Source organism: Panulirus ornatus, chromosome 18, assembly GCF_036320965.1.
Source record: "Panulirus ornatus isolate Po-2019 chromosome 18, ASM3632096v1, whole genome shotgun sequence".
NCBI lineage: Eukaryota > Metazoa > Arthropoda > Malacostraca > Decapoda > Palinuridae > Panulirus > Panulirus ornatus.
This window is the reverse complement of record NC_092241.1, coordinates 59742917-59766198: the sequence shown is the minus strand read 5'-3', so window position 1 is coordinate 59766198 and position 23282 is coordinate 59742917. Positions and strand designations below refer to the sequence as shown.

Below are 23282 nucleotides of genomic sequence, written 5' to 3'. Positions count from 1 at the left end.
ATATTCTTTTTCTTTATTTTTTTTTATTTTGCTTTGTCGCTGTCTCCCGCGTTTGCGAGATAGCGCAAGGAAACAGACGAAAGAAATGGCCCAACCCACCCCCATACACAATGTATATACATACACGTCCACACACGCAAATAAACATACCTATACATCTCAATGTACACATATATATCCACACAGACACATACATATATACCCATGCACACAATTCACACTGTCTGCCTTTATTCATTTCCATCGCCACCTCGCCACACATGGAATACCATCTCCCTTCCCCCTCATGTGTGCGAGGTAGCACTAGGAAAAGAAAACAAAGGCCCCATTCGTTCACGCTCAGTCTCTAGCTGTCATGCAATAATGCCCGAAACCACAGCTCCATTTCCACATCCAGGCCCCACACAACTTTCCATGGTTTACTCCAGACGCTTCATATGCCCTGGTTCAATCCACTGACAGCACGTCAACCCCGGTATACCACATCGATCCAATTCACTCTATTCCTTGCCCTCCTTTCCACCCTCCTGCATGTTCAGGCCCCGATCACACAAAATCTTTTTCACTCCATCTTTCCACCTCTAATTTGGTCTCCCACTTCTCCTCGTTCCCTCCACCTCCGACACATATATCATCTTGGTCAATCTTTCCTCACTCATTCTCTCCATGTGCCCAAACCATTTCAAAACACCCTCTTCTGCTCTCTCAACCACGCTCTTTTATTTCCACACATCTCTCTTACCCTTACGTTACTTACTCGATCAAACCACCTCACACCACACATTGTCCTCAAACATCTCATTTCCAGCACATCCATCCTCCTGCGCACAACTCTATACATAGCCCACGCCTCGCAACCATACAACATTGTTGGAACCACTATTTCTTCAAACATACCCACTTTTGCTTTCCGAGATAATGTTCTCGACTTCCACACATTCTTCAAGGCTCCCAGGATTTTCGCCCCCTCCCCCACCCTATGATCCACTTCCGCTTCCATGGTTCCATCCGCTGCCAGATCCACTCCCAGATATCTAAAACACTTTACTTCCTCCAGTTTTTCTCCATTCAAACTTTCCTCCCAGTTGACTTGACTCTCAAACCTACTGTACCTAATTACCTTGCTCTTATTCACATTTACTCTTAACTTTCTTCTTTCACACACTTTACCAAACTCAGTCATCAGCTTCTGCAGTTTCTCACATGAATCAGCCAACAGCGCTGTATCATCAGCGAACAACAACTGACTCACTTCCCAAGCTCTCTCATCCCCAACAGACTGCATACTTGCCCCTCTTTCCAAAACTCTTGCATTCACCTCCCTAACAACCCCATCCATAAACAAATTAAACAACCATGGAGACATCACACACCCCTGTCGCAAACCTACATTCACTGAGAACCAATCACTTTCCTCTCTTCCTACACGTACACATGCCTTACATCCTCGATAAAAACTTTTCACTGCTTCTAACAACTTGCCTCCCACACCATATATTCTTAATACCTTCCACAGAGCATCTCTATCAACTCTATCATATGCCTTCTCCAGATCCATAAATGCTACATACAAATCCATTTGCTTTTCTAAGTATTTCTCACATACATTCTTCAAAGCAAACACCTGATCCACACATCCTCTACCACTTCTGAAACCACACTGCTCTTCCCCAATCTGATGCTCTGTACATGCCTTCACCCTCTCAATCAATACCCTCCCATATAATTTGCCAGGAATACTCAACAAACTTATACCTCTGTAATTTGAGCACTCACTCTTATCCCCTTCGCCTTTGTACAATGGCACTATGCACGCATTCCGCCAATCCTCAGGCACCTCACCATGAGTCATACATACATTAGATAACCTTACCAACCAGTCAATAATACAGTCACCCCCTTTATTAATAAATTCCACTGCAATACCATCCAAACCTGCTGCCTTGCCGGCTTTCATCTTCCGCAAAGCTTTTACTACCTCTTCTCTGTTTACCAAATCATTTTCCCTAACCCTCTCACTTTGCACACCACCTCGACCAAAACACCCTATATCTGCCACTCTATCATCAAACACATTCAACAAACCTCAAAATACTCACTCCATCTCCTTCTCACATCACCACTACTTGTTATCACCTTCCCATTTGCGCTCTTCACTGAAGTTCCCATTTGCTCCCTTGTCTTACGCACATAATTTACCTCCTTCCAGAACATCTTTTTATTCTCCCTAAAATTTAATGATACTCTCTCACCCCAACTCTCATTTGCCCTCTTTTTCACCTCTTGCACCTTTCTCTTGACCTCCTGTCTCTTTCTTTTATACATCTCCCACTCAATTGCATTATTTCCCTGCAAAAATCGTCCAAATGCCTCTCTCTTCTCTTTCACTAATAATCTTACTTCTTCATCCCACCAATCACTACCCTTTCTAATCAACCCACCTCCCACTCTTCTCATGCCACAAGCATCTTTTGCGCAATCCATCACTGATTCCCTAAATACATCCCATTCCTCCCCCACTCCCCTTACTTCCATTGTTCTCACCTTTTTCCATTCTGTACTCAGTCTCTCCTGGTACTTCCTCACACAAGTCTCCTTCTCAAGCTCACTTACTGTCACCACCCTCTTCACCCCAACATTCACTCTTCTTTTCTGAAAACCCATACAAATCTTCACCTTAGCCTCCACAAGATAATGATCAGACATCCCTCCAGTTGCACCTCTCAGCACATTAACATCCAAAAGTCTCTCTTTCGCGCGCCTGTCAATTAACACGTAATCCAGTAACGCTCTCTGGCCATCTCTCCTACTTACATACGTATACTTATGTATATCTCGCTTTTTAAACCAGGTATTCCCAATCACCAGTCCTTTTTCAGCACATAAATCTACAAGCTCTTCACCATTTCCATTTACAACACTGAACACCCCATGTATACCAATTATTCCCTCAACTGCCACATTACTCACCTTTGCATTCAAATCACCCATCACTATAACCCGGTCTCGTGCATCAAAACCACTAACACACTCATTCAGCTGCTCCCAAAACACTTGCCTCTCATGATCTTTCTTCTCATGACCAGATATATATATATATATATATATATATATATATATATATATATATATATATATATATATATATATATATATATATATATATATATATATATCGAGGGTGTAAGGCATGTGTACGAGTAGGAAGAGAGGAAAGTGATTGGTTCTCAGTGAATGTCGGTTTGCGGCAGGGGTGCGTGATGTCTCCATGGTTGTTTGATTTGTTTATGGATGGGGTTGTTAGGGAGGTGAATGCAAGAGTTTTTGAGAGAGGGGCAAGTATGCAGTCTGTTGTGGATGAAAGGGCTTGGGAAGTGAGTCAGTTGTTGTTCGCTGATGATACAGCGCTGGTGGTTGATTCAAGTGAGAAACTGCAGAAGCTGGTGACTGATTATGGTAAAGTGTGTGAAAGAAGAAAGCTGAAAGTAGATGTGAATAAGAGCAAGGTTATTAGGTACAGTAGGGACTGAGGGACATGTCAGTTGGAAGGTAAGTTTGAATGGAGAAAAATTGGAGGAAGTGAAGTGTTTTAGATATCTGGGAGTGGATTTGGCAGCGGATGTAACCATGGAAGCGGAAGTGAGTCACAAGATAGGGGAGGGGGCGAAAGTTCGGGGAGCGTTAAAAAATGTGTGGAAGGCGAGAACATTATCTCGGAAAGTAAAAATGGGTATGTTTGAATGAATAGTGGTTCCAACAATGTTATATGGTTGCGAGGCGTGAGCTATAGATAGGAATGTGCGGAGGAGGATGGATGTGTTGGAAATGAGATGTTTGAGGACAATTTGTGTTGTGAGGTCGTTTGATCGAGTAAGTAATGAAAGGGTAAGAGAGATGTGTGGTAATAAAAAGAGTGTGGTTGAGAGAGTAGAAGAGGGTGTATTGAGATGGTTTGGTCACATGGAGAGAATGAGTGAGGAAAGATTGACAAAGAGGATATATATATATCAGAGGTGGAGGGAACGAGGAGAAGTGGGAAACCAAATTGTAGGTGGAAGGATGGAGTGAAAAAGATTTTGAGCGATCGGAGGGTGCAGGAGGGTGAAAGGCGTGCAAGGAATAGAGTGAAATGGAACGATGTGGTATACTAGGGTCGACGTGCTGTCAATGGATTGAACCAGGGCGTGTGAAGCGTCTTGGGTAATCCATGCAAGTTTTGTGGGAGCCTGGACGTGGAGAGGGAGCTGTGGTTTCGGTGCCTTATACTTGACAGCTAGAGACTGAGTGTGAACGAATGTGGCCTTTGTTGTCCTTTGCTGGCGCTATCTCGCGCGCGTGCGGGTGGAGGGGGTTGTCATTCCATGTGTGGCGGGGTGGCGACGGAAATGAATAAAGGCAGATAGTATGAATTATGTACATGTGTATATATGTATATGTCTGTGTATGTATATATATGTGTACGTTGAAATGTATAGGTATGTATATGTGCGCGTGTGGATGTGTATGTATATACATGTGCATGTGGGCAGCTTGGGGCATTCTTTCGTCTGTTTCCTAGCGCTACACCGCTAACGCGGGAGACAGCGACAAAGTATAATAAGTATAGATAAGTTTTTGTTGGGTAGACTGGTAAGGATCTTTCAGTTAGACTTAAGCAACATGAATATAGTATAAGAACGGGACAAGAATCATATGCCTTGTTTAATCATGTTAAAAACTATTATCATTGTATTGACTGGAATAATGCCACCTCAGTTATCAACTCTGACTCCAGTGCCACGAGAAACATCATTGAATCTTCTATTATGAAATGCACAAAGAACTATAATTTTGATATTAGTGATGGTCTGTATAAATTGAATAACTTTATTGTTGATGAAATTTGTAAACAATTCACCTTCTTGTCCACATAATGATTTATGATACGCTCGCTGTCTGTCTTGGATAATCGCATGTTTACCAAATGGCGTCCTAGCTACGTCTCTCTGTTGTATATCAATTGAGTGTTATATTTCTCTCTTGTGCCTTCCCTGATGATGTGATTATTACACAGAAGTTCACTTAGGTACTTATCGTGTTTCATTTTCCCCGTGGACTTATAGGAATATTTTTGATCACGCGCAAAATTGTGATCCTCTCCAACATGGATTCCACACGGCTCTTCTATTACTTCTCTACAAGCTGTCCTGGACTTTCTCCTTTCAATAAAGAACTGAAGTTGTTGCTGAAAGGTAATGGTTCTCTTATCAAAAGTTTGTCATCTTTGTCCCCTTCATTGCCATATATGTATGGACTTATCAAAACACATAAAAATAATTTCCAGCATGACCTATAGTGAGTTCAGTAGGCTCCATCACATATGAATTGTTAAAATGGTTAGTTTCTTTATTAAGCCCTTTAGTGGGTAAGATATCAAATTCTAATATCATGAACAATGTAGATTTAGTTAGCGAGCTTAACAATACCAATGTTAATTTTGATTTCAAACTAGTTAGCTTTGAGGTTTCCTCACTGTTCTCAAAAGTTCCAGTTGCAGACCTTTTAGAATATCTATTTGATGTCTTGGATGATATTCATTTACCTGTTTCAAAGTCCGTTTTCAATGAACTGATAAAATTGTGTATAAAAGACTGTGTATTTCAATTCAATGGAGATTATTATGCTCAAAAATTTGGTATGGCAATGGGTAACCCTCTTTCACCTTTACTAAGTAATCTTTACATGGAATTTTTTGAAACAAAATTGCTGAAGGATATCTTACCTTCTAATGCAGTTTGGTTAAGGTATGTAGATGATGTTCTTTGTGTTTGACCAAAAAATGAACATTTACAAAAATTTCTCCCTTACTAAGCAATTTAGTGCCTTCCATCAAATTTATTGTAGAAAATGAAAATAATGGTATGTCACCATTTCTAGATTGCATGATCCATAGGTAAGGAAACAAGAATACTTCCCACGCATTCCTCGCGTGTCGTAGAAGGCGACTAAAGGGGACGGGAGCGGAGGGCTAGACACCTTCCCATCCTTGTAGTTTAACTTTCTAAACGGGGAAAAAGAAGGAGTCACGCAGGGAGTGCTCGAAGGCTCAGATTGGGGTGTCTAAATGTGTGTGGATGTAACCAAGATGAGAAAAAAGGAGAGATAGGGAGTATGTTTGAGGAAAGGAACCTGGATGTTTTGTCTCTGAGTGAAACGCAGCTCAAGGGCAAAGAAGAGTGATTTAGGAATGTTTTGGGAGTAAAGTCAGGGGTTGGTGAGAGGACAAGAGTAAGGGAAGGAGTAGCACTACTCCTAAAACATGAGTTGTGGGAGTATGTGATAGAGTGTAAGAAAGTAAAGTCTAGATTGATATGGGTAAAACTGAAAGTGGATGGAGAGAGATGGGTGATTATTGGTGCATATGCACCTGGGCATGAGAAGAAAGATCATGAGAGGCAAGTCTTTTGGGAGCAGCTGAATGAGTGTGTTAGTGGTTTTGATGCAAGCGATCGGGTTAAAGTGATAGGGTGATTTCACTGCAAAGGTGAGTAATGTGGCAGTTGAGGGAATAATTGGTGTACATGGGGTGTTCAGTGTTGTAAATGGTAATAGTGAAGAGCTTGTAGATTTATGTGCTGAAAAAGGACAGGTGATTGGGAAACCTGGTTTAAAAAGAGAGATATGCATAAGTATACATATGTAAGTAAGAGAGATGGCCAGAGAGCGTTATTGGATTACGTGTTAATTGATAGACGCGCGAAAGAGAGACTTTTGGATGTTAATGTGCTGAGAGGTGCGACTGGAGGTATGTCTGATCATTATCTTGATCTTGTGGGGGCGAAGGTAAAGATTTTTAGAGATTTTCAGAAAAGAAGAGAGAATGTTGGAGTGAAGAGAGTGGTGAGAGTAAGTGAGCTTGGGAAGGAGACTTGTGTGAGGAAATACCAGGGGAAAATGAGTACAGAATAGAAAAATGTAAGAACAAAGGGCGTACGGGGAGTGGGGGAGGAATGGGATGTATTTAGGGAAGCAGTGATGGCTTGTGCAAAAGATGCTTGTGGCATGAGAAGCGTGGGAGGTGGGCAGATTAGAAAGGGTAGTGAGTGGTGGGATGAAGAAGTAAGATTATTAGTGAAAGAGAAGAGAGAGACATTTAGACGATTTTTGCAGGGAAATAATGCAAAGCTTTGGGAGATGTATAAAAGAAAGAGGCAGAAGGTCAAGAGAAAGGTGCAAGAGGTGAAAAAGAGGGCAAATGAAAGTTGGGGTGAGAGAGTATCATTAAATTTTAGGGAGAATAAAAAGATGTTTTGGAAGGTAATAAAGAGCGTAAGACAAGGGAACAAATGGGAACATCAGTGAAAGGGGCTAATAGAGAGGTGATAACAAGTAGTGGTGATGTGAGAAGGAGATGGAGTGAGTATTTTGAAGGTTTGTTGATGTGTTTCATGATAGAGTGGCAGATATAGGATGTTTTGGTCGAGGTGGTGTGCATAGTGAGAGGGTTAGGGAGAATGATTTGGTAAACAGAGAAGAAATAGTAAAAGCTTTGCGGAAGATGAAAGCCGGCAAGGCAACGGGTTTGGATGGTATTGCAGTGGAATCTATCAAAAAAGGGGGTGACTGTGTTGTTGGCACGTTGATAAGGTTATTTAATGTATGTTAGACATGGTGAGGTGCCTGAGGACTGGCGGAATGCTTGCATAGTGCCATTATGCAAAGGCAAAGGGAATAAGAGTGAGTGCTCAAATTACAAGGGATAAGTTTGTTGAGTATTCCTGGGAAGTCATATGGTAGGGTATTGATTGAGAGTGTGAAAGCATGTACAGAGCATCAGATTGGGGAAGAGCAGTGTGGTTTCAGAAGTGGTAGAGGATGTGTGACTCTGGTGTTTGCTTTGAAAAATGTATGTGAGAAAATACTTAGAAAAGCACATTATTCATGCTATTTTGACAAAAGTTTCAAGTAAACATGCGTTTGTACGCGATATATGCTATACCAAAACAATAGATACACCTGGGGCGTTGGAGAGGGTTTACGTTTACATGACAAATTCAGACAACAGGAGGCCTGATTGGCCCGCGATTGGGTTGTCTGGTGAAAAAAAAAGAAAAAAGAAACAAGGATTTCAACTTGACAAGGAAATGTAATTCCGCTCAGCAGTTTAAGCTATCACTGACTCCCGTTCCTGCACATTAGCCTTCTATTGTCCCCGTTACCTCTGTCGTTTATACAGCTTATTTATGGCATTTTTCCTAGAGTCTACCTGAATTTATAAGATAAGATATTTGTCTAAACGACTTTTGAGGGCATTTGTAGTGTTAATATTAACTACGTCTGACTGTAACTTATTCCTGTGCTCAACACACCTATACATTTTCTCACGTCCGTGCTGCATCTCTAGCTTTGAGTTTTATTCCACTTGTCCTGGTAACCGTATTTTCTTGTATTTCGAAAAGATGTTCGTGAATTGATTTATCGAACTTGTTCATAATTTTGAACACTTGGCTTATGTCGCCTCGAAGTCTACGTTAAGGGAGAGGAGATCTAATCGTTTTAGCGTCTCTTCGTATGCCAGATATATAAGGGATGGGATCAATTTTGTCGCGCGTCTTTGTACTTATTCTAATTTTTCCTCGACTTTTTTATAGTGTGTTGTCCAAGACTGGACTGCATATTCAAGTTGTGGTCTCACTAGAAAATTATAAAGCGTGAAATTTTTTTCTGGTGTCTTGTAATCTATGTTCCTGGCTATGAAATCTAACATTTAGTTGCCTTTTTTACTTGTTTCTTGACGCCGTTTAGTGCATTTCAGATTGTTGCTAATGACAACTCCAAGGTCCTTTTCTTCAATACTTTAGTGAGAGAGTTTCCGAATAGTTTGTAGTTGTAACGTATATTGTTGTCTCCAAAGTGCATAACTTTACACTTGTCTTCACTAAACTTCATCTGCCATCTGTGTTGGCACTCTGCTAGTACTGATCACACCTGAGTCACTGCAGAGTGTGTAAGGGGTCAGGTGTTGTGTGTGCAGCTGATCACACCTGAGTCACTGCAGAGTGTGTAGGGGGTCAGGTGTTGTGCAGCTGATCACACCTGAGCCACTGCAGAGTGTGTAGGGGGTCAGGTGATGTGCAGTAGACGTACGTACATACCTTCCTCTTCCCGCAGTCAGGTGCTTCCTGGTGGCTGTGACGGTAATCGTTTGATGGACCCAGAAAATTGCTCTTGTGTTACTACGTATGAAATTACTTAATTCCTTAATTAGAAAATAGAGCGATTACTTTAACCCAAATAACGGCAATAAATAACTGATTACTTATAGCCTGAAGACCGGGAGGTAAGGAGGAATAATGGGAGAGGAAGCAGCTCTGCTACTGAGAGAAGATATTCCTAGTAACATGGTCTACTGGAGGAGAGAGAGAGAGAGAGAGAGAGAGAGAGAGAGAGAGAGAGAGAGAGAGAGAGAGAGAGAGAGAGAGAGAGAGAGAGAGAGAGAGAGAGAGAGAGAGAGAGAGCACCAATATGATGCTACAGGGAGGGAGTCCTACACACTTGGCACGTTGTCAGCTTCATTTTACTGTCTGTTGAACACGTCTCCTCCAGTATGTTTGTTGAGCTAGTTCCACTGACCCAACCACTACTGGAGAACTGTGGTTATACTTTACTTGTTGTGGAGTTCTCCTCGTGACGGCTGGCAGTAGCCATCCTGCTCACTCTCCGGTCATTGAGGAATGTGATGGCTATATTCACATCTGCCTTGGTCCTTCCATCATCCAACATGGACACATCAGTGGATGACAACTCCTTTCCGTGACACAGTTCCCCTGCAGTGACTTTCTCAATGTTTCTTTAATGCACAACCACTAAACTGGTGACACTTAGGAGCACAACCAACTAGTTCAGTCATTTCACATTAGAAACAAACACACAGCCTTGTAGTAAGAGAGTGTAACACAAGGTATCCACCCACACTCATGCCCAAAGTGAGTAAGGTGACTCACAGAGGGACCATAGCGCGGGACGTGTAATAGAGGGTAATGAAGGATGCGACTGTTTTCCTTTCGCTTCCTTGATAATCTTACAAGACTGAATTATTGCAGATCACCTGAACACTCACTCTCAAGTTCCCCGTCACGGGCAAGTCTTTACACCTGCTCTACGTCACAGGTAGACCTTTACACCTGCTCTACGTCATAGGTAGGTCCTTACACCTGTTCTACGTGACAGGTAGATCTTTACAACTACTCTATGTCACAATAAGTGTTTACACCTGCTCTGAGTCACAGGTAAGTCTTTACACCTGCTCTTAGTCACAGGAAGATCTTTATACCAGCGCTACGTCACAGGTAGGTCTTTACACCTGCTCTACGTCACAGGTATGTTTTTACAGCTGTTCTACGTCACATGCCCTGGCTCAATCCATTGACAGCACGTCCACATCGTACCAATTCACTCTATTCCTTGCACGCCTTTCACCCTCCTGCATGTTCGGGGCCCGATCGCTCAAAATCTTTTTCACTCCATCTTTGCACCTCCAATTTGGTCTCCCACTTCTCGTTCCCTCCACCTCTGACACATATATCCTCTTTGTCAATCTTTCCTCACTCATTCTCTCCATGTGGTCAATCCATTTCAAAACACCCTCTTCTGCTCTCTCATCCACACTCTTTTTATTACCACACATCTCTCTTGCCCTTTCATTATCTATTCGATCAAACTACCTCACACCACAAATTGTCCTCAAACATTTCATTTCTAGCACATCCACCCTCCTCCACCCAACCCTATCTATAGCCCAAGGATCGCAACCATATAACATTGTTGGAATCACTATTCCTTCAAACATACCCATTTTTGCTTTCCGAGATAACGTTCTCGCCTTCCACACATTCTTCAACGCTCCCAGAACCTTCGCCCCCTCCCATACCCTGTGACTCACTTCCGCTTCCATGATTCCATTCGCTGCTAAATCCACTCCCAGATATCTAAACCACTTCACTTCCTCAAGTTTTTCTCCATTTAAACTTTATTATTATTATTATTATTATCATTATTATTATTATTATTATTATTATTATTATTATTATTATTATTATTAGTATCATTATTATTATTATTATTATTATTATCATTTTGATTTGTCGCTGTCTCCCGCGTTAGCGAGGTAGCGCAAGGAAACAGACGAAAGAATAGCCCAACCCACCCACATACACATGTATATACATACACGTCCACTCACGCAAATATACATACCTATTCATCTCAACGTATACATGTATATATACACACAGACATATACACATATACACATGTACATAATTCATACTATCTGCCTTTATTCATTCCCATCGCCACCCCGCCACACATGTAATAACAACCCCCTCCCCCCTCATGAGAGCGAGGTAGCGATAGGAAGACAACAAAGGCCACATTCGTTCACACTCAGTCTCTAGCTGTCATGTAATAATGCACCAAAACCACAGCTCCCTTTCCACATCCAGGCCCCACAGAACTTTCCATGGTTTTACCCAGGACGCTTCAACATGAATCTCGGTTCAATCCATTGACAGCACGTCCACATCGTACCAATTCACTCTATTCCTTGCACGCCTTTCACCCTCCTGCATGTTCGGGCCCGATCGCTCAAAATCTTTTTCACTCCATCTTTGCACCTCCAATTTGGTCTCCCACTTCTCGTTCCCTCCACCTCTGACACATATATCCTCTTTGTCAATCTTTCCTCGCTCATTCTCTCCAGTGGTCAATCCATTTCAAAACACCCTCTTCTGCTCTCTCATCCACACTCTTTTTATTACCACACATCTCTCTTGCCCTTTCATTATTTATTCGATCAAACTACCTCACACCACAAATTGTCCTCAAACATTTCATTTCTAGCACATCCACCCTCCTCCACCCAACCCTATCTATAGCCCAAGGATCGCAACCATATAACATTGTTGGAATCACTATTCCTTCAAACATACCCATTTTTGCTTTCCGAGATAACGTTCTCGCCTTCCACACATTCTTCAACGCTCCCAGAACCTTCGCCCCCTCCCATACCCTGTGACTCACTTCCGCTTCCATGATTCCATTCGCTGCTAAATCCACTCCCAGATATCTAAACCACTTCACTTCCTCCAGTTTTTCTCCATTTAAACTTTATTATTATTATTATTATTATTATTATTATTATTATTATTATTATTATTATTATTATTATTATTAGTATCATTATTATTATTATTATTATTATTATCATTTTGATTTGTCGCTGTCTCCCGCGTTAGCGAGGTAGCGCAAGGAAACAGACGAAAGAATAGCCCAACCCACCCACATACACATGTATATACATACACGTCCACTCACGCAAATATACATACCTATTCATCTCAACGTATACATGTATATATACACACAGACATATACACATATACACATGTACATAATTCATACTGTCTGCCTTTATTCATTCCCATCGCCACCCCGCCACACATGTAATAACAACCCCCTCCCCCCTCATGAGAGCGAGGTAGCGATAGGAAGACAACAAAGGCCACATTCGTTCACACTCAGTCTCTAGCTGTCATGTAATAATGCACCAAAACCACAGCTCCCTTTCCACATCCAGGCCCCACAGAACTTTCCATGGTTTACCCCAGACGCTTCACATGATCTGGTTCAATCCATTGACAGCACGTCGACCCCGGTATACCACATCGATCCAATTCATTCTATTCCTTGCATGCCTTTCACCCTCCTGCATTTTCAGGCCGCGATCACTCAAAATCTTTTTCACTCCATCTTTCCACCTCCAATTTCGTCTCCCACTTCTCCTCGTTCCCTCCACCTCAGACACATATAACCTCTTGGTCAATCTTTCCTCACTCATTCTCTCCATGTGACCAAACCATTTCAAAACACCCTCTTCTGCTCTCTCAACCACACTCGTTTTATTACCACACATCTCTCTTACCCTTACATTACTTACTCGATCAAACCACCTCACACCACATATTGTCCTCAAACACCTCATTTCCAGCACATCCACCCTCCTCCGCACAACTCTATCCATAGCCCACGCCTCGCAACCATACAACATTGTTGGAACCACTATTCCTTTAAACATACCCATTTTTGCTTTCCGAGATAATGTTCTCGACTTCCACACATTCTTCAAGGCTCCCAGAACCTTCGCCCCCTCCCCCACCCTATGATTCACTTCCGCTTCCATGGTTCCATCCGCTGCCAAGTCCACTCCCAGATATCTAAAACACTTCACTTCCTCCAGTTTTTCTCCATTCAAACTTACCTCCCAGTTGACTTGTCCCTCAACACTACTGTACCTAATAACCTTGCTCTTATTCACATTTACTCTCAACTTTCTTCTTTCACACACTTTACCAAACTCAATCACCAGCTTCTGCAGTTTCTCACATGAATCAGCCACCAGCGATGTATCATCAGCGAACAACAACTGACTCACTTCCCAAGCTCTGTCATCCAAAACAGATTGCATACTTGCTCCTCTTTCCAAAACTCTTGCATACTTGCTCCTCTTTCCAAAACTCTTGCATTCACCTCCCTAACAACCTCATCCATAAACAAATTAAATAACCATGGAGACATCACACACCCCTGTCGCAAACCTACATCCACTGAGAACCAATCACTTTCCTCTCTTCCTACATGTACACATGCCTTACATCCTCGATAAAAACTTTTCACTGCTTCCAACAACTTGCCTCCTACACCATATATTCTTAATACCTTCCACAGAGCATCTCTATCAACTCTGTCATATGCCTTCTCCAGATCCATAAATGCTACATACAAATCCATTTGCTTTTCTAAGTGTTTCTCACATACATTCTTCAAAGCAAACACCTGATCCACACATCCTCCACCACTTCTGAAACCACACTGCTCTACCCCAATCTGATGCTCTGTACATGCCTTCACCCTCTCAATCAATACCCTCCCATATAATTTACCAGGAATACTCAACAAACTTATACCTCTGTAATTTGAGCACTCACTCTTATCCCCTTTGCCTTTGTACAATGGTACTATGCACGCATTCCGCCAATCCTCAGGCACCTCACCATGAATCATACATACATTAAATAACCTTACCAACCAGTCAACAATACAGTCACCACCTTTTTTAATAAATTCCACTGCAATACCATCCAAACCCGCTGCCTTGCCGGCTTTCATCTTCCGCAAAGCTTTTACTACCTCTTCTCTGTTTACCAAATCATTTTCCCTAACCCTCTCACATTGCACACCACCTCGACCAAAACATCCTATATCTGCCACTCTATCATCAAACACATTCAACAAACCTTCAAAATACTCACTCCATCTCCTTCTCACATCACCACTACTTGTTATCACCTCCCCATTAGCACCCTTCACTGAAGTTCCCATTTGTTCCCTCTTCTTATGCACATTATTTACCTCCTTCCAAAACATTTTTTTATTCTCCCTAAAATTTAATGATACTTTCTCACCCCATCTCTCATTTGCCCTCTTTTTCACCTCTTGCACCTTCCTCTTGACCTCCTGCCTCTTTCTTTTATACATCTCCCAAAGATTTGCATTATTTCCCTGCAAAAATCGTCCAAATGCCTCTCTCTTCTCTTTCACTAATAATCTTACTTCTTCATCCCACCACTCACTACCCTTTCTAATCTGTCCACCTCCCACGCTTCTCATGCCACAAGCATTTTTTGCGACAGCCACCACTGCTTCCCTAAATACATCCCATTCCTCCCTCACTCCCCTTTCCTCCTTTGTTCTCACCTTTTTCCATTCTGTACTCAGTCTCTCCTGGTACATCCTCTTACAAGTCTCCTTCTCAAGCTCACTTACTCTCACCACTCTCTTCACCCCAACATTCTCTCTTCTTTTCTGAAAACCTCTACAAATCTTCACCTTCGCCTCCACAAGATAATGATCAGACATCCCTCCAGTTGCACCTCTCAGCACATTTACATCGAAAAGTCTCTCTTTCGTGCGCCTATTAATTAACACGTAATCCAATAACGCTCTCTGGCCATCTGTCCTACTTACATACGCATACTTATGTATATTTCTTTTTTTAACCAGGTATTCCCAATCACCAGTCCTTTTTCAGCATATAAATCTACAAGCTATCCCCCATTCCCATTTACAACACTGAACACCCCATGTATACCATTCAAACTTACCTCCCAATTAACTTGTTCCTAAACCCAAATGAACCTAAAAACATTGCTCTTATTCAAATTTTCTCTCAGCTTTCTTCTTTCACACACTTTACCGATCTCAATCACCAACTTCTGAATTTTCTCACACGAATCAGCCATTAGATTTGTATCATCAGCAGACAACAACAAACTCACTTCCCAAGCTCTCTCATCCATAACAGACTGCATACTTGCTCCTCTCTCCTAAATTCTTGCATTCACCTCCCTAACAACCCCATCCATAAACAAATTAAATAACCATGGAGACATCACACACACCTGTCGCAAACCTACATCCACTGAGAACCAATCACTTTCCTCTCTTCCTACATGTACACATGCCTTACATCCTCGATAAAAACTTTTCACTGCTTCAACAACTTGCCTCCTAGCACCATATATTCTTAATACCTTCCACAGAGCATCTCTATCAACTCTGTCATATGCCTTCTCCAGATCCATGAATGCTACATACAAATCCATTTGCTTTTCTAAGTGTTTCTCACATACATTCTTCAAAGCAAACACCTGATCCACACATCCTCCACCACTTCTGAAACCACACTGCTCTACCCCAATCTGATGCTCTGTACATGCCTTCACCCTCTCATTCAATACCCTCCCATATAATTTACCAGGAATACTCAACAAACTTATACCTCTGTAATTTGAGCACTCACTCTTATCCCCTTTGCCTTTGTAAAATGGCACTATGCAAGCATTCCGCCAATCCTCAGGCACCTCACCATGAGTCATACATACATTAAATAACCTTACCAACCAGTCAACAATACAGTCACCACCTTTTTAATAACTTCCACTGCAATAACATCCAACCTCGCTGCCTTGCCGGCTTTCATCTTCCGCAAAGCTTTTACTACCTCTTCTCTGTTTACCAAATCATTTTCCCTAACCCTCTCACTTTGCACACCACCTCGACCAAAACATTCTATAACTACCACTCTATCATCAAATACATTCAACAAACCTTCAAAATTCTCACTCCATCTCCTTCTCACATCACCACTACTTGTTATCACATCTCCATTAGCCCCCTTCACTGAAGTTCCCATTTGTTCCCTCTTCTTATGCACATTATTTACCTCCTTCCAAAACATTTTTTTATTCTCCCTAAAATTTAATGATACTTTCTCACCCCATCTCTCATTTGCCCTCTTTTTCACCTCTTGCACCTTCCTCTTGACCTCCTGCCTCTTTCTTTTATACATCTCCCAAAGATTTGCATTATTTCCCTGCAAAAATCGTCCAAATGCCTCTCTCTTCTCTTTCACTAATAATCTTACTTCTTCATCCCACCACTCACTACCCTTTCTAATCTGTCCACCTCCCACGCTTCTCATGCCACAAGCATTTTTTGCGACAGCCACCACTGCTTCCCTAAATACATCCCATTCCTCCCTCACTCCCCTTTCCTCCTTTGTTCTCACCTTTTTCCATTCTGTACTCAGTCTCTCCTGGTACATCCTCTCACAAGTCTCCTTCTCACTTACTCTCACCACTCTCTTCACCCTAACATTCTCTCTTCTTTTCTGAAAACCTCTACAAATTTTCACCTTCGCCTCCACAAGATAAAGATCAGACATCCCTCCAGTTGCACCTCTCAGCACATTTACATCGAAAAGTCTCTCTTTCGTGCGCCTATTAATTAACACGTAATCCAATAACGCTCTCTGGCCATCTCTCCTACTTACATACGCATACTTATGTATATTTCTCTTTTTAACCAGGTATTCCCAATCACCAGTCCTTTTTCAGCATATAAATCTACAAGCTATCCCCCATTCCCATTTACAACACTGAACACCCCATGTATACCATTCAAACTTACCTCCCAATTAACTTGTTCCTAAACCCAACTGAACCTAAAAACATTGCTCTTATTCAAATTTTCTCTCAGCTTTCTTCTTTCACACACTTTACCGATCTCAATCACCAACTTCTGAATTTTCTCACACGAATCAGCCATTAGATTTGTATCATCAGCAGACAACAACAAACTCACTTCCCAAGCTCTCTCATCCATAACAGACTGCATACTTTCCCCTCTCTCCTAAATTCTTGCATTCACCTCCCTAACAACCCCAACCATAAACAAATTAAACAACCATGAAGACATCACGCACACCTGCCGCAAACCGACATTCACTGAGAACTAATAACTTTCCTCTCTTCCTACTCGTACACATGCCTTACATCCTCGATAAAAACTTTTCACTGCTTCTAAAACTTGTCTCTTGCACCATATATTCTTACTATCTTCCACAGAACATCTCTATCAACTCTGTCATATGCCTTCTCCAGATCCATGAATTCTACACACAAATCCATTTGCTTTTCTAAGTATTTCTCACATACATTCTTCAGAGCAAACACTTGATACCCACATCCTCTACCACTTCTAAAACCACACTGCTCTTCCCCAATCTGATGCTCTGTACATGCCTTCACCCTCTCATTTAATACGCTCCCATATAATTTCCCAGGAATACTCAACAAACATACCTCTTTAATTTGAGCACTCACCTTTATCGTCTTTGCCTTTGTACAATGGCACTATGCAAGCATTCCGCCAATCCTCAGGCACCTCACCATTAGTCATACATACAACAAATATCCTTACCAACAAGTCAACAAGACAGTCACCCCCTTATTTAATAAATTCCACTGCAATACCATCCAAACCCGCTGCCTTGCCGGCTTTTATCTTCCGCAGAGCTTTTACTACCTCTTCTCTTTTTACCAAATCATTCTCCCTAACCCTCTCACCTTGCACACCACCTCGACCAAAAAACCCTATATCTGCCACTCTATCATCAAACACATTCAACAAGCCTTCAAAATACTCACTCCATCTCCTTCTCACATCACCACTACTTGTTATCACCTTCCCATTAGCCCCCTTCACTGAAGTTCCCATTGATTCTCTTGTCTTAAGCACTTTATTTACCTCCTTCCAAAACGTCTTTTTATTCTCCCTAAAATATAATGATACTCTCTTACTCCAACTCTCATTTGCCCTCTTTTTCACCTCTTGCACCTTTCTCTTCACCTCCTGCCTCTTTCTTCTATACATCTTCCACTCATTTGCATTATTTCCCTGCAATAATCGCCGAAATGCCTCTCTCTTCCATTTCACTAATAATCTTACTTCTTCATCCCACCACTCACTACCCTTACTAATCTGAAGATTTGTATGGGTTTTCAGAAAAGAAGAGTGAATGTTCGGGTGAAGAGGGTGGTGAGAGTAAGTGAGCTTGGGAAGGAGACTTGTGTGAGGAAGTACCAGGAGAGACTAAGTACAGAATGGAAAAAGGTGAGAACAATGGAAGTAAGGGGAGTGGGGGAGGAATGGGATGTATTTAGGGAATCAGTGATGGATTGCGCAAAAGATGCTTGTGGCATGAGAAGAGTGGGAGGTGGGTTGATTAGAAAGGGTAGTGAGTGGTGGGATGAAGAAGTAAGATTATTAGTGAAAGAGAAGAAAGAGGCATTTGGACGATTTTTGCAAGGAAAAATGCAATTGAGTGGGAGATGTATAAAAAGAAAGAGACAGGAGGTCAAGAGAAAGGTGCAAGAGGTGAAAAAGAGGGCAAATGAGAGTTGGGATGAGAAAGTATCATTAAATTTTAGGGAGAATAAAAAGATGTTCTGGAAGGAGGTAAATAAAGTGCGTAAGACAAGGGAGCAAATGGGAACTTCAGTGAAGGGTGCAAATGGGGGGGTGATAACAAGTAGTGGTGATGTGAGAAGGAGATGGAGTGAGTATTTTGAAGGTTTGTTGAATGTGTTTGATGATAGAGTGGCAGATATAGGGTGTTTTGGTCGTGGTGGTGTGCAAAGTGAGAGGGTTAGGGAAAATGATTTGGTAAACAGAGAAGAGGTAGTAAAAGCTTTGCGGAAGATGAAAGCCGGCAAGGCAGCAGGTTTGGATGGTATTGCAGTGGAATTTATTAAAAAAGGGGGTGACTGTATTATTGACTGGTTGGTAAGGTTATTTAATGTATGTATGACTCATGGTGAGGTGCTTGAGGATTGGCGGAATGCGTGCATAGCTCCATTGTACAAAGGCAAAGGGGATAAGAGTGAGTGCTCAAATTACAGAGGTATAAGTTTGTTGAGTATTCCTCGTAAATTATATGGGATGGTATTGATTGAGAGGGTGAAGGCATGTACAGAGCATCAGACTGGGGAAGAGCAGTGTGGTTTCAGAAGTGGTAGAGGATGTGTGGATCAGGTGTTTGCTTTGAAGAATGTATGTTCAGAAATAGAAAAGCAAATGGATTTGTATGTAGCATTTATGGATCTGGAGAAGGCATATGATAGAGTTGATAGAGATGCTCTGTGGAAGGTATTAAGAATATATGGTGTGGGAGGCAAGTTGTTAGAAGCAGTGGAAAGTTTTTATCGAGGATGTAAGGCATGTGTACGTGTAGGAAGAGAGGAAAGTGATTGGTTCTCAGTGAATGTAGGTTTGCGACAGGGGTGTGTGATTTCTCCATGGTTGTTTAATTTGTTTATGGATGGGGTTGTTAGGGAGGTAAATACAAGAGTTTTGGAAAGAGGGGCAAGTATGAAGTCTGTTGGGGATGAGAAAGCTTGGGAAGTGAGTCAGTTGTTGTTCGCTGATGATACAGCGCTGGTGGCTGATTCATGTGAGAAACTGCAGAAGCTGGTGACTGAGTTTGGTAAAGTGTGTGAAAGAAGAAAGTTAAGAGTAAATGTAAATAAGAGCAAGGTTATTAAGTACAGTAGGGTTGAGGGTCAAGTCAATTGGGAGGTAAGTTTGAATGGAGAAAAACTGGAGGAAGTAAAGTGTTTTAGATATTTGGGAGTGGATCTGGCAGCGGATGGAACCATGGAAGCGGAAGTGGATCATAGGGTAGGGGAGGGGGCGAAAATCCTATATAAGAGATAAATATAAGAGATAACGTATTTACTTCAAGTAATGTAAATCAATACCAAAATGTAAACCCTCCCACACGGCACAGCAAGTAGCGGCAACAAATGCAAATATTTAGTGTATGAACAACATAAAGCTGTTATCCCAGGATCTCCACTAACTACTGTGAGAGTTATGACAATAATGTCTTCCACATAACCGAGGCCAAGATAACAATATGTTTCTGCACAAAGTTAAGAAATAAAGATATTTCGTCAGAACTCCAGATGAGGAGGATGGGAACAAGACATATCTAACCCTCAAATCTTACATTCTGTATCAACTGTTGTAAAAAGTGTTCTGTCTCTTCATAAAGCTCCACATTAATCTTCTTTCTTTCATTTTTCATATCTACTTTTGTCTCCTTTTTACGTGTCTTTCAAGTCTGGCCTCGACTAGTGCTTCTGTCCGTGGTTCGGTCCTTCATATAAAAATGGTTCAATATATATATATATATATATATATATATATATATATATATATATATATATATATATATATATATATATATATATATATATATATATAAGGTTACCCTGGTCAGCTTGGGGCGTCAACAGAGCAATTAGGAAAACATTGACTGACCGTAAAACCTTAGTTAGTATGGCTGTGGTGTCGTCAAGCGCGTCCTTGGCTAAACACTCGAACATAAAGTCAAGAGTTTGTTTACAATGTTTGGGAGCCAAGTTCCGCCTTCTCTGACGTCATGGAGAAGATCCAGCGGTCATAGGGTGTTGATACTAACCTTGGCTCTGACGTCATCACTATCTGTAGCCCTTCATGCAGTAAGTTGCTATAATAAGCTCCACCAGGCCGGCACAAAGTCTAATGTGTCATTGTACCAAAGTTGAGTTCCGCTCTTACTGACACGAGGAAGCATTACAAACCATCGTTACTTATTTTTCCCTTCACTGAACACCTGCTTGTTGTATATCATGAACATGTGTAGTTGTTGGTGTACAACATGATCTGATCAGATGAACATGTAGCCACGTCAAAGAATCATGATTATAAACGTTTGAAACATATTCTAGAAAGACCAACTCTCATGTGCCCAGTCAACGCTGGTGTTGCTGCTCAGGGTCAATGACTAACATTCACATTCATCAGAAATGTATATTTCCACTCTGCTCCAGGTCCTCTGACACCACACACATGATTCTACATAGCTCCCAGCCAGCCTCCCCCGCAACACCTTGATGGTGGTGCGTGTGTCCTTTCTTGTCATGTACGTAACGTCACACGACACATCAACTTACTATTTACATGAAGAGGAAAGAACTCTGGATTTTACGTCCAAGCAGCTATCAAGATATCTAATTTATCTTATGGAGTAAAGAAGTATAATGACGATAGTGAGACAACAAATAGATCAGATCATAAAACGTAATCCAGAAATGAAACAGATTCGTTAAATTGCAAAAGAATATTAGAATAAATTTACCTGAACACAAGAGATTCATAAATGTAGTGACCAAGAATAAAGAGAAATACAGAGTAAAGAAACTCGAGCCATAGTTGTACATAGAACCCACAAGATGTATGTACTGTTGTGCTACATTGGGCAGGTCTGGGTGAAGCAGAGGAATACATTAAGCCAGCAGGCCTCATGTGATTACACCTTTACGACAAAATATTTACCGAATCATCTGTAAGACGGCAAACTGTTATGTTCGTTATGTTAGAAGGTAATCCGTGTTAACTTAGCTTGGTGCCCTCTGGTGAAATACTGTACTGGTCAGAAAGACTCACTTACTGCCCACCACAGACCAGATATAACAAATTCTGTATTCAAATATCATTTATCCGTCCATCTATTTCTAACTTATGTATCACCATGTTGTGCATCTATCACAGGGCATTTCATAATGATGAGAGTTATCAGTCATGACATACATGTGATATACTATCACCAACCACAGTGTACATGAGACTCTGCATGATGGATGTGTGAGAAGTTAGCATCTCTTCTGATAGGTGGACATCATGCCACATCACAAGATTATTATCATTATTATCATTATTGTTATTGCTATTATTATCATTGTTATTATTATTATCATTATTATTATTATTATTATTATCTTTATTATTATTATTATTATTATTATTATTATTATTATTATTATTATTATTATTATTACTATTATTAGTATTAGTATTAGTATTAGTATTAGTATTAGTATTAGTATTAGTAGTAGTAGTAGTAGCAGTAGTATTATCATTATCATTATCATTATTATTACTATTCTTCTTCTAACAATCATTATCATTATTATCATTATTATTATTATTATTATTATTATTATTATTATTATTATTATTATTATTATTATTATTATTATTTTCATTATCATTATTATCATCATTATTATTATTATTATTATTATTATTATTATTATTATTATTATTATTATTTTTAGTAGTAGTAGTAGTAGTAGTAGTAGTAGTAGTAGTAGTAGTAGTAGTAGTAGTAGTAGTAGTATTAGTATTAGTTTAGTATTATCATTATAACTTTTCTTCTTCTTCTAACAGTTATTATCATTGTTATCATTATCATTATCATTATTATTATCATTAGTACTAGTATTAGTATTATGATTTACATGTCACTACAGTATAGAAGTGACAGGAGATCCATAAAGCTTGACATTCGACAAACCACAAGTGATAGAACCGCAGGCACATACAATAGGCTACAAAACCATGGTTACAAAAGTACAGTTACAAAAACCCAGGTTGTAACACCACATGCCCAGGCCAGACAGCATCAGGGTGATGGACCATCACACATTCAAAACGATAGATAAGGTAAACCACAGTCATGAGGGCAGCGGCTTCTGTGGTTATCTTCCATGATACCTACCTACCCACCTGCCTACCTACCTGCCTACCTACCTACGTACCTACCTACCTGCCTACCTACCTACATACCTGCCTACCTACCTACATACCTACCTACCTGCCTACCTACCTACATACCTGCCTACCTACCTACGTACCTACCTACCTGCTTACCTACCTACCTACCTACATACCTACCTAACTGCCTACCTACCTACATACCTTCCTACCTACCTACCTACCTACCTATCTACCTGCCT

General features: G+C 40.9%; 1 protein-coding gene across 5 annotated transcripts in view; it reads right to left on the bottom strand.

The window, feature by feature from the left end:
• Mp20 (Muscle protein 20) overlaps positions 1-23282 on the bottom strand; it is a 172241-nt gene that overhangs the window by 21072 nt on the left and 127887 nt on the right. The gene's annotated exons all lie outside the window — the stretch shown is intronic.